Below are 15,377 nucleotides of genomic sequence, written 5' to 3'. Positions count from 1 at the left end.
ACTTTGACCATTTTTTCAAAAAGATAGAAACTTTGGCCTTATGCCATTGCATTTTCAAACTTCTTTTCTTAAGTCAAACTTGTAAATAAACTTAACTACACTTGACTTAAACTTTCAAAAATCCAAAAAGAACTAACTCATTCAAACCATTTTTAGGCCTTTGTGCCTTTCAAACTTTAATTTTGTTAAAAGCAATGCATCCACTTTGAAATTTGTATCACGAACTACGAGGTTTTGATCCCTCATTTTTATGTTGGTACGTAGGCACAAGACCGAAGGTCTTGTCAAACACAAAAATATAATTGATGAATTCTTTTCTCATCCCCTCATTCTATTTGTTTGTAAACATCACATTGTACCAAATACATATGCACACAAAAAGGGCTCCCTAGGAGTACCTAGGACACTTTGGGTGCCAACACCTTCCCTCTGTGTATCCAACCCCCTTACCTGTAATCTCTGATATTTTATTAGTTTTGATTTGAAAACTTCTTACCTTTTGGGTTTTATTCGTACTTTTTCCCTTTTCCCTTGGAAAAAATAAAAGCGCGATGGTGACTCTTGTTATTTGATCTCTAGCTTATCCATAGCTTCATGATCATGAAATTACCGCTAGAGAAATAAAGTGGCGACTCTGTTGGGGAGTAGTCTCCAGTGGGTTTAGCCTACTTTTTGTGTGTATATATTTGTATATATGTGATGTTTGTATATATGTATGTGTGATATAATCTGCTTGTTGTGCTTGGTGATCTCTGAGTGGCGAGATAAGTTTTAACCCGAACTTGAGTGCAATTAAGATAGGAGGATGGTATAGTCATGTTCGACTTGTGTGGAGTAGTCCTTAACAAGTTGGCTTGAGAACCATCCGCTCAATGGAGACTCTTTTGGATTTGGAAATGTCACACAAGTATTTGTGGTTAGGCATTACTGTCTCTAATTTGGGTCCGAGAAGCTGAGGACCATAGAACATTTACCCCCTCTTGGCCTATTTAGGACGTAGTGCAAAAACTATTCAAGTGTAGACTTGATAACAGTTGTTACGCGATACTACACTCAGACGAGTTTCTCTTGAGAATATTATGGGTCGATGAGTCAGTCATCTTAACCTGTAATATCCGATAGATGGAATTAAGACTCTAGGAACTTTTTAGAACATGATCTACAGGTTTTTATCCTTAGTTCACTCCTTTGGGATGGTTCTTACCCAGACTTCATGCTCGTGACTTGCAATAAACCCTTGATTCTTGGTTGATCCAATCAAGTCTTGTCAATATCAATGGTGTTGGTGTAAGCCCTAGAGGCCAATACATTTTGGTACTTGTATCGAATAATAAAAGGCATTCTCTTTATTATGGTTGATTAATAAAGTCCCTGGAATAGATAGTCCGTTTAATGTATTAAGTGTGACTTAATCATGAGAACACATTAAACATAAGGACAGTATTCTTAAAGTATCCGTAGTCGAGCTTTAGTGTGAAGTGGGATAACATTAAAGCATTAAGACTATTATGTTTGTAGACTGATGATCACATCTCATGGATCATGGATAAAGAGTTATCAAGTCTTAAACATAGGTATGAATATTAGGAGTAATATTTATACCGGATTGACCCGCTATGAGAATACTATATAGAAAGTTATGCAAGGTGTCATAAGTTATTCTCATGGTGATAATAGTGTATTCCACTCTTCGACCTGAAACCACTATGGATCCTAGATGTAGAGTCGAGTGCTTTATTGCTGATCCAACGTTGTCCGTAACTGGATAACCATAAAGACAGTTGATGGGTACTCCACAAAGCATGCTGAGGGACATGAGTGACCTAGATGGAATTTGCCCATCCTGCATAACAGGATAAATGTCTATGGGCCCAATATTGAACTGGACAAGGATCACACGGTCTATGCCTTGTGTTCAATATAGACATAAGGGCAAAAGGGTAATTATACACATAAGTATTATCACATAAGGAATTGTCAGATCACGTGACATTTTCGTGTCTTGGGTAGCAGTGATGTGTTGCTAGATACCGCTCACTGTTTATTATGTTAAATGCGTGATTTAATATAATTGCCAACGTCACGAAAACCTACAGGGTCACACACAAAGGACGGATTGATGAGAGATAGAGTAACTAAGGAATACCGTAAGGTACGGTGCCCTTAAGTGAATTATAGAACATCATAAGGTACGGTGTACTTGAGTAGAATACGAAATATGGTAAGGTACCATGGGCTTAAGTGATTTTGGGCATATTATAAGATATGGGCCAAAATACACTTAAGTGGGCTTTTAGCTTGAAGCCCACACAAGTGGTTCTATAAATAGAACCCTTGTGCAGAAGCAAAAAAATTGGCGGTTGCATTCTTTTCGTTTTCACTCTCTCTCTCTCTCTCTCACTCAAAGCCTTCATTCGTACCAGCTAGCACTGAGATTGAAGGAACCCGTTCGTGTGGACTGAGTAGAGACGTTGTCATCGTTCAACGTTCGTGATCGCTTCGTGGATTTGCATCAAAGGTTTTGATCGTCACAAGAGATCTGCACCAAAGGTTTCAACCGTCACAAGAGGTAAATATTCTATCACTGATCATGACCATTCGTAAGGATCTCTAAAGGAGAAAATTTTAATTTCCGCTGCGCTTTGGGTCGCAAATTCTCCTTCAAATGGAACTTGGGTGTTGATAAGGTGTAAACCATAATCCACCAAAATGGATGATTGATCTTGACAATGACTTGATTCATCCCTTGACCTTTGTTTGCCTTGTGTGATCCCTTATATTTGATTGTTGCGTTCATGCATTCATGCGCATCATAACATTCATCACACGAAAATTTCAAGGAAACTAAGGTATCATTTGCAAATATTTTCAGACCATGGACTGTGGACGAAGGAACACTAATAAGTACAGTTTCAGATGTCCCGACTTGAAAGAGTTAAGGAAGCAAGTATCTTTTGTATTAGATCCCTTGGACTTCAAACAACATCATGGGAAGCTTTTATCCATCTTGTTTGCTGATGTGGTTGAAGGGCTTTTGAGTGTGCTAGTGCAGTTCTATGATCCTCTCTACCGTTGGTTCACTTTCCCAGATTATCAGTTTATGCCTACATTGGAGGAGTATGCCCATCTCTTGGGGATACCTGTTTCTAGTAGGGTGCCTTTTAGTGGATTGGAAGAGATTCCCAGATCTCATCTTATTGCTGAAGCTCTTCACTTGAAGAAGTTTGAGATAGAGGCTCATTGGGTGAAGAAAGGAGGTTTATTTGGGTTGCCATCTGATTTTCTCATCAAAGAAGCTACTGCTTTTGCTCAAGCCGGTAGTGTAGACGCTTTTGAAGCTATCTTTGGGTTGCTCATTTTTGGATTAGCTTTGTTCCCTAACATTGACAATTTTGTTGATGTTAACGCCATTAGACTTTTCTTGATTGGGAATCCCGTGCCTACTTTGTTGGGTGATATGTATTTCTCTTTGCATCTAAGGAGTTATAAGGGTGGTAGAACTATTGTCTGTTGCATCCCTCTTCTGTACAAGTGGTTTATTTCGCACTTGCCTCAGACACCTGGTTTTATGGAGAACAAACAATGTCTAAGGTGGTCTCAGAGACTTATGTCTCTCACCAATGATGATATAGTTTGGTATGATATGTCTTTAAGTAGTTTGGAGATTATTGATAGTTGTGGTGAATTCTCTAATGTGCCTCTCATTGGTACACAAGGAGGAATTAACTACAACCCTGCTTTGGCTCGTCGTCAACTTGGGTTCCCCTTGAGAGACAAATCTAATAACACTTTGTTAGAAGGTCTTTTCTATCAAGAGGGTAAAGATCCCCAACATTTGAAGCAGAAAATTGTGCATGCTTGGCATGATGTGCATAGGAAGGGAAGATCCGAGCTTGGTCCGTGCAATTGTGTAGCTTTGAAAGCTTACACTCTTTGGGTGGAGAAGAGAGATTTGGAGTTGAAGATGCCTTATCCTTGCGAAAGACCTATGTCTTGTGGTTGAGCCATTAACTCTCCCTAACCAATATGTAGAGGAGTTGGAAGACGCGCTCGTCAAGATGAAGCAAGAGAAGGACATGTGTGTAAGACCCCAATTTTTACCCTAAGATCCCTCATGGCATCATAACATTGCATTTGCATTGCCTCAAGGATCTTTAGCATCTTGGTTCCCTTTGCCTTTGGGTGGGACTCCTTGTGATTGATTTGACATCACCAAGCATGCTTGAATTATACATCATTGTTTCTCTTACTTTTGTTTACTAACCAAAAGCACAAAAATGTGTCACTAACATCTTTTGTTTGAAGCTTGAGTATCATCCAAGACACTTTGTGGGTTCTATTTAGATGATCAGTCAACACAAGGGAATGGCTTGAGATACTTCCAACAAGTTCAAATGGGGTCTATTCGTCAGTCAAAACGTTAATCTTGAAGGAGCAAAAGTTTGTTCATGAGCTCTCTCATTTGAGCCCACAGGTCCACAAAACTCAGGTTATAAATTCAGAGTTTCAGTGAAACAAGAGGCCATTCTATTCCTATTACCCTGGAAGGAAAAAGATAGTGAGAGAAGAGCTAACAGAGTTCAGAGCAACCTCCAGAGACTGAAGGGAACTCATCGGCAAAGAACCAATTCCTTCTCATATAAACCCTCAGATTGCTTTGCAAACCCAACCGGGCAATTCAATTTCATTTGATCTCTCCAGTCAGGTTTGCCTTATTCCCATTACTTTATGCTTTTAATTTGAATGCTCTGAATGTATGAGGTATTATGGGTGAATTTGATACCCTTTTGATGCATGTGTTTGACAAGAGGTTTAGGCCTCCCACCCTTGGTTGCTTTTTGTGAGCTTTTTGTGAATTTTAATGGCATGATTCATGTGGTTACATTTTGATTTGGGGGAAACTCTTGATTACCCTATCTTGTTTCTCTAACCTGTTTGTTGAGTTTTGTTTTGTGAGGGCTCATATGACTCTTGCAGAGATGGCTTGCCTGGTGTTCCACTTTATTTGTGGGGTACCACCTGGAGGTCTATTCCGATTACCTGTACTGACTCGCTTTCTTTGATGGTGCTAGCTTGAGAGATCTCTGGGTTTCTTATCTCTTTAATTGTTGTTACTTCGGATCTTTATCCGTACGGTAGATCTCTCGATCCCTTTACTTTTCCCGCATGTTACCGATTTCTTAGGTTTCGTATAGCCTCTCGTGGCATGTCATTTAAGGTAGCACGGTTCCTTCATCTAGGACTGCCTTTTTGCATGAGCATCCCTAAACACCCCAAACTCATTGATTTTTCTTCTCCTAAGAACACGTTATCTCCTTCTACTACAGGCAAGTAAGTCTCCAAAGGTCGAGCATCCGGTAGATTGCGTAGTAACGTCGTTCACCCCAAAACACAACCGTTACCCCGTAGTTAGTCGAACTACGTTTCGCTCTGATTCTCATTCCAGATGAGATACGTAGGTATAAGATGCGATGTCTTACCGAGAACACTCCTCTTTAACCCATAGGTAGCCGAGCTACGAAGACTCTGATTCTCAGATTCAGATGAGATACGTATGCAGTGGATGCGACGTCCGTGCGAGTCGTTTTCTTTTGACCCTTCTTTTAGTAAATAGTACATTAGATAAATATACACGCTTTTCTCATCCCTTCAATCATGTTTGCACAAATAAATTTTCACAAAAAACAACAACCTTTGCAACAAATGTGAAAAGGGCTCCCTAGGAGTACCTAGGATGTTTTGGGTGCCTAACACCTTCCCATTGCATAACCAACCCCCTTACCCAGATCTCTGACATTTTTACTAGTTTTTGATTCGATAAAACTTTTAGGTTTTTGTTCGCTTTCTAACCATTCCTTTGGATAAATAGAAGTGCGGTGACGACTCAACTTGTATGATTTACCTTGGATTTAGTCAATATCTCTAATGGTAACGAATACCCCGCTACAGAAAAGTGGCGACTCTGTTGGGGACCATTTGCCTAGTAGGTTTTGCCTACTTTTCATATTTGTTGTATTGTATATTTTTCTTTGTGTGACATATTTTTGTGCAATTTGGGATTACTGTATTGTATGTAATGATTGAATTGCTTGATATTAATTCTTTGTAGGCTTGGTGATCTTTGTGAGATGAGTTTTATACCCGAACTCGAGTGCACTTAGGATAGGAGAATGGCGTAGTCTTGTTGACTTGTGTGGAGTTATTCCTTAGCAAGTTGACTTGCAAGTCCATTCACATGGTGGAGGTTATGTTGGGATCAATAATGTCACACAAGTAAGTTGTGGTTAGACATTACTCTTTCCAATATAGACCTTAGAAGCCAAGGACCTTAGTTTACCAAGCCCATCTTGGCCTATTCTTAGGATGTAGTGCGAAAGTCGTTCAAGTGTAAGATTTGATACGATTGTTATGCGATACTACACTCATAAGAGTCCCTCTTGAGAATATTTTCGGAATACGAGTAGTCGTTTCTCCAATAATATCCGAAAGATGGGATGATGACTATGGGAACCTCTTGTAGAACATGTTTGGCAGGTTTAAACCCTAGTACACTCCCTTTTGGGTGGTTCTTAACCTAACTCCATGCTCGTGACTTACAATAAACCCTTGATTCATGGTTGATCCGTTCATGAATCCTTAATATCAATGGAACTTGGGTGTTGATAAGGTGTAAACCATAATCCACCAAAATGGATGATTGATATTAAGGATAACATGATCCATCCCATGACCTTTGTTTGGTGTGCTTTGCTTGATCCTTGAGTGTGATTGTTGCATTCATGCACCCATTTGCATCCATATCATCAATAAATAAGAAAAATTTCAAGGAACTTAAGGGGTTTATTTGCAAAATTTTCAGACATGGAAAGACAAAGAAGGAATACAAAGAAGTACAGTTTCAGACAACCAGACTTGAAAGAGTTAAGGAATTTGACATCTTATGTACTAGATCCCTTGGGTTTCAAGGCTCGTTTCGGGAAGCTTCTTCCTTTTCTGACTACTCAGGTGGATGAAGGATTGATGAGTGTATTGGTGCAGTTTTATGATCCTTTGTACCGTTGCTTTACATTTCCGGATTTTCAGCTTTACCCTACACTTGAGGAGTATGCTTATCTTGTGGGTATACCTGTTCTGGATCAATTGCCGTTCAGTGGCTTGGAAAGTATTCGTACTTCTCAAGAGATAGCAGACATGTTACACATAGATGAATCTCTGGTTGATGCTCATATGACTACCAAAGGGGGAATTCAAGGTCTCCCTTCTGAGTTCCTCATTGCTCAAGCAACTATGTATGGGAAGGCCATGAGTGAGGATGCCTTTGAAGCCATATTTGTACTTATCATCTATGGATTGGTATTGTTCCCCAACATCGATAAGTTTGTGGATGTGAACGCTATTAGGATCTTCTCTACTCTTAATCCCGTTCCGACTCTGTTGGGCGATACCTACTTCTCTTTGCATATGAGGAATGCAAAGGGTGGTGGCGCCATTGTGTGTTGTTTGCCTCTGTTGTATAAGTGGTTTATTTCTCACTTACCACAGACGGTCGCCTTCAAGGAGAACAAGGGATGTCTACGGTGGTCCACGAGACTCATGTCTCTCACTAATGATGATGTCTCTTGGTACAACCGTGTGTTTGATGGTGTGCAGATTATTGGCTCTTGTGGCGAACTCTCCAATGTACCCCTTCTTGGTACATGTGGTGGGATTAACTACAATCCTGTTTTGGCACGTCGACAGCTTGGGTTCCCCTTAAAGGATAAACCCAATAACATTCTGTTAGAGGGTGTATTCTTTCAGGATGGTAAAGATCCCCAAGGCTTAAAAGCTAGGATGGTCCGCGCTTGGCGCAAGATTCATAGGAAAGGAAGGAAAGAGTTGGGTCCTAAGAATTGCATCGCTTTGGAGCCTTACACTGTTTGGGTTAGGAAGAGGGCGTCTGAGTATCTCATGCCTTACGAGTATCCGAGACCTACACCTATGATTATGGTTGGGCCTTCAACCCTCCCTAATCAAGGAGTAGAGGAGTTGAGAGACGAAGACCGTTCACGTGCATGGATCCGTGAACGTGAAGAGTTGCTTCAGCAGATTAAGAAGAAGGATGCATTGATTGAGTTTCTTGAACATCAGGTTATTGATGACCCTGATGATGTATGGACTTCTCTAGTTCCTCAGTCTTCTAAGTTCTGGAAGAGGAAGTATGATCGACTCGCCAAAGAGAAGGCCAATATGGAGGCAGCCTACGAGAGGGAGGTGAAGAGGCTTCGCGCATCTTATCTTCCTGTGTCCCGAGCTTTAGATGATTGTTTCTAGGGATCCATAGGACGATTATTTTCCTTTTCTCTTGTATATGATTGACGATGATGCACTTCTTTTCCCTGATATTATTTGATGAGATATTTCCATATGTGATAAAATGCTTAATATTTCCAGAATTTGCAAATAAAACTCTAAAGTTCCTTTGAAATAAAAAACAAATCATATGCACAAACATTGCATGCATCATATGCATAAGCAGGTTTTGTTTCCGGTCCCTTGCCCTGTGGTCTAACTCTGTGTCCTTCATTTATTTTGAAGACAAGCTGACTCACCGGTACTACACTAGAGCCAACATTTCAAGACTGATGGATCACTTAGAGCAAGAGAACCGCGAGCTGAAAGAGGAAGTGGCCAGATTGACTGCCCTAATGGAGTCACTCATGGCTGCCCAGAGTCAGTCTTCTCCGACACCTTCAACTCCTCCCCAGAGGACAGTTATCTCCGAGATTGTCTCCTCTACTGTGCCCGCTGCCAGTGCACACTTTGTTCCAACAGCCATGCCAACCGGGTTCCCGTGGGGATGCCTCCCAATTTCATGCCTGAGGGTCCTGTTCCTACCTTTGCTTCTCTGCCGGCATCTAGCCCGGTCCTTGTCGTTCCTCCTCCTGTCGTGCATACTTTGCCCAGGGTAGACAACACCATCTATCATTCTGAGCCATCTGAGGGTCCAAATGTTTATGAGAAGATGGATGCTATGAACGATCAATTTCTTGAGCTTCGCAAGGAATTGAAAACTCTCAGAGGGAAGGATCTTTTCGGCAAGTCTGCTGCCGAACTCTGCTTGGTTCCAAATGTGAAGATCCTTGTGAAATTCAAGGTCCCTAATTTTGAAAAGTACAAAGGAAATACTTGTCCTCTCATCCACCTGGTCATGTATGCCAGGAAGATGTCGACTCAAACCGATAATGACCAACTACTCATCCACTACTTTCAGGACAGTCTGTCCGGTGCCGCTTTGCGTTGGTACATGGGTTTAGACAGCGCGAACATTCGATCCTTCAATGATCTCGGCGAAGCCTTCGTCAAGCAGTACAAGTACAACATGGATATGGCTCCCGATAGAGATCAATTGAGAGCCATGTCCCAGAAGGATAAAGAAACATTTAAGGAGTACGCCCAGACGTGGCAGCACAGATCGTGCCTCCGCTAGAAGATAAAGAGATGACTAAGATCTTTTTGAAGACTTTAAGTTCTTTTTATTATGAGCGGATGATTGCTAGCGCTCCGTCTGACTTCACCGAGATGGTGAATATGGGGATGTGTCTAGAAGAAGGGGTCCGTGAAGGACGGTTGACCAGAGAAGAAGGCTCTTCTGCCAAATGTTATGGGGCGTTTGCGAAGAAGAAAGATGGAGAGGCGCATACTGTGACTTCCCATGTGAAACCAAGAAGACCCTCTGTGAGGAGGAAGGTGGTGCGTCCTGTCAATAACCAGCACCCGGTGGCTCACATAGCACCTATTTTCAGAGATAATCAGCAGTACCAGCAACATAACAACAATCAGCAACCACATCCGTAATATCAGCAACAACAGCACCGACCGCAGCAGCAGGCCTACCAGCCTCGAAACAGTAATCAAACCAGCACGAGTTACGAGAGGAAAAGGGTCACCTTCGATCCTATTCCTATGACGTACGCAGAGTTATATCCCTCTTTGATAGAAAGGAAGTTTATTACTCCGAGAGACCCACTGGCTATACCTGCTAACCCCCAGTGGTGGTATAAGCCTGAGTTAGATTGTGTTTACCATTCTGGTGCTCCCGGCCACGACGTGGAGAATCGTTACCCTTTGAAGACCAAGGTTCAAGACCTTATGAGGTGTGGTATTTTATGTTTTGAGGAAGTAGGCCCTAATGTGAAGAAGAACCCATTGCCCGAACATGGGAAATCTGTCAACATGGTCCAGGGTTGCCCTGGAAAATACAAGGTCAAATATGTCAGTCATATTCAACAGTCTCTGGTCCAGATGTATCGTTTGTTGTGTGACTACAGTCATTATGAGCATGACCATGATAGATGCCGAGTCTGCTCTGTTTACCGATTGGGTTGTTGCCAGGTGCGCAAGGATGTTCAGGAAATGCTGGACGAAAGAGTCATTGAGATCCTTCAAAACAGGAATGTTGATGAAAATGAGCCTGAGGTCAACGTGATTTCCCCAGTGTTCCGGATACCCGAGCCTGTTATCATCAAGTACGATAGTAGCAAGCAGAAGGCTTCTCTCGCTCTGATCATTAAGCCTGCTGGTCCTGTGCCTTACTCCTCTGAAAAGGCAGTTCCCTATCGCTACAACGCCGTAGCAGTAGAGAATGGGAAAGAGGTGTCCTTGCCATCTTCTTCTGTTGTGAATATTGTCGATGTTAGCGGTTTGACCCGTAGTGGCCGTGTATTTTCAGCACCGCCGAAGCCTCAAATTAATGTTGATTTTGTTGAACGCCCGATCGGGAACGCTGTGAATTCTTCGAATCCGGCACTTACTGTTAAGCCCTCCTCCGTACTGAAAACTCCTACTTCTATTGGCCCGAGTGGCAATATGAAAGAAGACTGTGATGAGATGCTGAGACTCATCAAAAGGAGCGAGTACAATGTTGTAGACCAACTTCTACAAACGCCATCCAAAATATCTGTGTTATCCTTACTCTTAAATTCAGAACCACACCGAGAGGCTCTCCAGAAGGTGTTGGATATGGCATATGTGGATCACGATGTCACTTTGGAGAAATTCGATAGCATTGTTGCAAACATTACTGCTTGTAACAACCTGAGCTTTTGTGACTCTGATCTCCCTGAGGAGGGAAGAGATCACAACCTGGCATTACATATATCTATGGGTTGTAGAGACGACGCCATGTCCAATGTACTGGTGGACATCGGGTCATCATTGAACGTATTGCCAAAGTCCACTCTCTCAAAGCTATCATATCAAGGGCCTCCCATGAGGCAAAGTGGAGTAGTTGTGAAGGCTTTTGATGGGTCTTGCAAAACTGTGATTGGGGAAGTTGATCTCCCAATCAAGATCAGACCAAGTGATTTCCAGATTACCTTCCAGGTTATGGACATTCACCCATTGCATAGTTGTCTCTTAGGCAGACCATGGATTCACGAGGCAGGCGCCGTGACGTCCACCCTACACCAGAAATTGAAATTCGTGAAAAACAAGAAGCTGGTGGTGGTAGGGGGAGAAAGGGCTCTCCTGGTTAGCCATTTGTCTTCCTTCTCTTATATAGATGTTGAAGATGAAGTTGGAACTCCGTTCCAAGCTTTATCTATTGTTGAGCCTATTGAGAAGAGAACTTCTTCATTGGATTCCTACAAAGATGCAAAGCTGGCCATTGAGCGTGGTGCAACCACTAGTTTAGGAAAAATGATTGAGTTAGAAGACAACGAGTCCCGGGCTGGCATATGTTTTTCTTCTGGTACTTTCAACAAGCAAGGGTTATTCAAGAGTGGAGGTTTCATCCACACTGGTCTAGATGAGGAGGCTGTTGCCGTTTTAGAAGAAGATACAAAGGATTCTGGCAACTTCATCATCCCTGGTGGGGTCTGCAACAATTGGGTCGCTGTGGATATTCCAACAGTTGTCCATAAGTCAATGTAATAATCACTTTGTTTGAAAACCCTTCTCCCATGCCAAAAGGAGGAGCGATGACATTGATGGCGCATAAATACAATGATATTTTCATTCAATAAATTCATGTTAAATGTTTGTTTTTCCAATCATTTTCCCTTTTTGCTTTTTTGCATGAAATTGGTGATCACATAAAACCCTAAAAAAACTAGAATAAAATCGATCTTTTTCATATGCATAATGATTTGCCTTGTTTGAATCCTAAAGCTTTTCATATCCAAAATCATTATACAGGTTGATTTCTAGACCCATTGAACATAATGACCCAACACCATCTCCCAATTTTGAATTCCCTGTATTTGAGGCAGAGGAAGATGATGTTGAAGAGATCCCTGATGAGATCACCCGACTACTTGAGCATGAAGAGAAGATCATTCAGCCGCATCTTGAGAATCTGGAAACAGTCAACTTGGGGTCTGAAGATTGTGTGCGAGAGGTAAAGATTGGGGCACTTTTGGAAGAATCTGTTAAGAAGGGGTTGATTAAGTTGCTACGAGAATATGTTGACGTCTTTGCCTAGTCATATGAAGACATGCCTGGTCTAGATACTGATATTGTGCAACATTTCCTACCTTTAAAGCCTGAGTGCGTGCCCGTGAAGCAGAAACTCATAAGAACTCATCCTGATATGGCAGTGAAGATCAAAGAGGAAGTTCAGAAGCAAATCGATGCGGGGTTTCTGGTGACTTCTACATATCCTCAATGGGTGGCCAATATTGTGTCCGTGCCTAAGAAAGATGGAAAAGTCTGGATGTGTGTGGACTATAGAGACTTGAATAAAGCTAGTCCAAAAGATGATTTCCCTCTACCACATATTGATATGTTGGTAGATAATACAACTAAATTCAAAGTCTTCTCGTTTATGGATGGATTTTCCGGATATAATCAGATTAAAATGGCACCCGAGGATATGGTGAAGACAACATTCATCACACCTTGGGGAATATTCTGTTATCGAGTGATGCCCTTCGGTTTGAAGAACGTCGGAGCCACGTATCAACGAGTTGTGACTACCTTGTTCCATGACATGATGCATAAGGAGATTGAGGTGTACATAGATGATATGATCGCTAAGTCAAGATCGGAGGCTGTACTCCCAGTAGAAGTGGAGATCCCATCAATGAGAGTCTTGATGGAAGCCAAGTTGACTGATGCTGAATGGGTTTAGAGTCGTTATGACCAACTGAATTTGATTGAAGAGAAGAGATTGACTGCCATGTGCCACTGTCAGTTATATCAGCAAAGGATGAAGAAAGCTTTTGATAAGAAGGTCAAGCCTCGTGTGTTCCGAGAAGGTGACCTTGTGCTCAAGAAAGTCTTGTCTTTCGCGCCCGATTCCAGGGGCAAGTGGACTCCAAACTATGAGGGTCCGTATGTTGTTAAGAGAGCCTTTTCAGGCGGCGCTTTGATACTTACAACTATGGATGGGGAGGATTTCACTTGTCCTGTGAATTCAGATGTAGTCAAGAAATACTTCGCCTAAAAATAAAAACAGAATAGCTCGCTAAGTTGAAAACCCGAAAGGGCAGCTTAGGAAAAAATGAGCGTCTCGGTGGATTAAAAACCCGAAAGGGCGGTCCAGGTAGAGACATGAAAAATGAATATAGGTATCCCGCTAGATTGAGTACCTCATCCTAGGGTAATCTAGGCAAAAATTAGGGATTTGGCAAGTAACTGCATCCTGACAGGACTTTGTTCTACAACTGTCGTCCGTCAGAGATCCTTGCTCATTATCAGCCAAAGCTTCAAATACATCGGATTCAGAATTGGTGGAGAAATGGTCATTATGTTCAATGTAGACCTTTTCCAATATATATCACCAATTTCAAATTTGTAAAGATCTATGGAGTCTTGCCATTCGCAGACTACCATTCTATCAAATAAATTTGAGCCTTTTATCCAATTATTGGCACTCTTATCTGTTTCTATTCAACAAATGTTTTGCATGTATTTATTAAGAAAATATCATTGTTTTAAACGATCAAATTTTTTTATATAATTTGTTTTTAAACAAAGTGAACATTCACAATGACGAAAGGATACTTAGGAGATCCTCAGTGCTCTCCCAAGGGTGGTACAATCCCCAACAGGGTAAGATTTTTGTCCATATTCCTGGCATGATTGTATCTCCTCCCTCCGGAACCCCTTGTGGTTTATCCTACCAAGTGGATTGCTTGTTGAGAGTCACCTCTCTTCCCTTCAGCAGAGTAGCAATCTTTCTTCCTCAGCAGCTTGGATCTCTTTGGGCAAGAGCGGTATTTGGTGGTTGATCCTGATAAATCCTTTATCTCCTCGGATAGATTCCCCAGTAGAGTTATTGGTGTGATGGACCTTGTCTGTGATAACTCTCGTCCCCAGCTGGAATGATTGATGATTCATCCCTTGCAGAGTTCTTTGCTTCCTGGTATCTCTGATTCCCAGCAGATTGGATACTCCCCAGTGAACTTGGCTTTCTCTCTTGAGATGTAGTACCGGGTGGTTGATTCCTGGACCTGGTTGTGTTAGATATGTCTGTTTGTCAGCATACATCATACATAAACCACGCATATTCATGCATAATTATAACATTCAGATATTCATGTTGCATTCTTTGCCATATATCGTTGTTTACTGTCTCCTTCTATTTGGTGATATACTTCCCCAAGCAGACGTGTGTGTCTGATCTCTCCATATAGAGTCAGCTCCATAAGCAGAAAGCGTCTATCCTTTCTTCCATATTCCCCACCGGGTTATATCCTCGTGGATGTTGATTGTTTTTGTTCCTTCCTGTAATACCCCAAAATTTACCCTTCATTTTTCCCGAAAAAACAAAAAAAAAACAAAAAAAAAAAAAAAAAAAAAACAAAAAAAAAAAAAAAAAAAAAAAAAAAAAAAAAAAACAAAAAAAAAAAAAAAAAACAAACAAAAAAAAAAAAAAAAAAAATAATTTAATTAATTAATTAATTAATTAATTAAATAAATAAAATAAATAAATAAAATATAACAAATTATTTTGGACTTGGGTCTCCCTCATTTGAGCCCATTACCCACGAAAATCAGTCTATAAATACTGAAGTTTCAGTAGAGGAAAACACACTTGGAGTGACACTTGGAGTTACACTTGGAGTTACACTGCGAGATTCACTGGAAAAAGATAGTGAGAGAAAGAAGACAGAACAAAGGGGGATTTTGAGGAGAAACAAAACACTCTGAGGTTTCCTTGGAACAAAACCCTGAGGAAAAAGATAGTGAGAGAAGACCTGACAGAGAACTCAGAGCAGCCTCCAAACCCTGAAGGGAACTCAACTTGTAAACCTCACGGGTGCAACTCAATTTCAATCAAGCTCTCCAATCAGGTTTGCCCTATATTCATCATCTTCATGCCTTTAATTTGAATGCTCTAAATGTATGAGGTATTATGGGTGAATTTGATACCTTTTTTGTGAGCCTTTTAT

Source organism: Lathyrus oleraceus, chromosome 1, assembly GCF_024323335.1.
Source record: "Lathyrus oleraceus cultivar Zhongwan6 chromosome 1, CAAS_Psat_ZW6_1.0, whole genome shotgun sequence".
Classification (NCBI taxonomy): domain Eukaryota; kingdom Viridiplantae; phylum Streptophyta; class Magnoliopsida; order Fabales; family Fabaceae; genus Lathyrus; species Lathyrus oleraceus.
Note: the sequence above shows the minus strand (reverse complement) of the source record.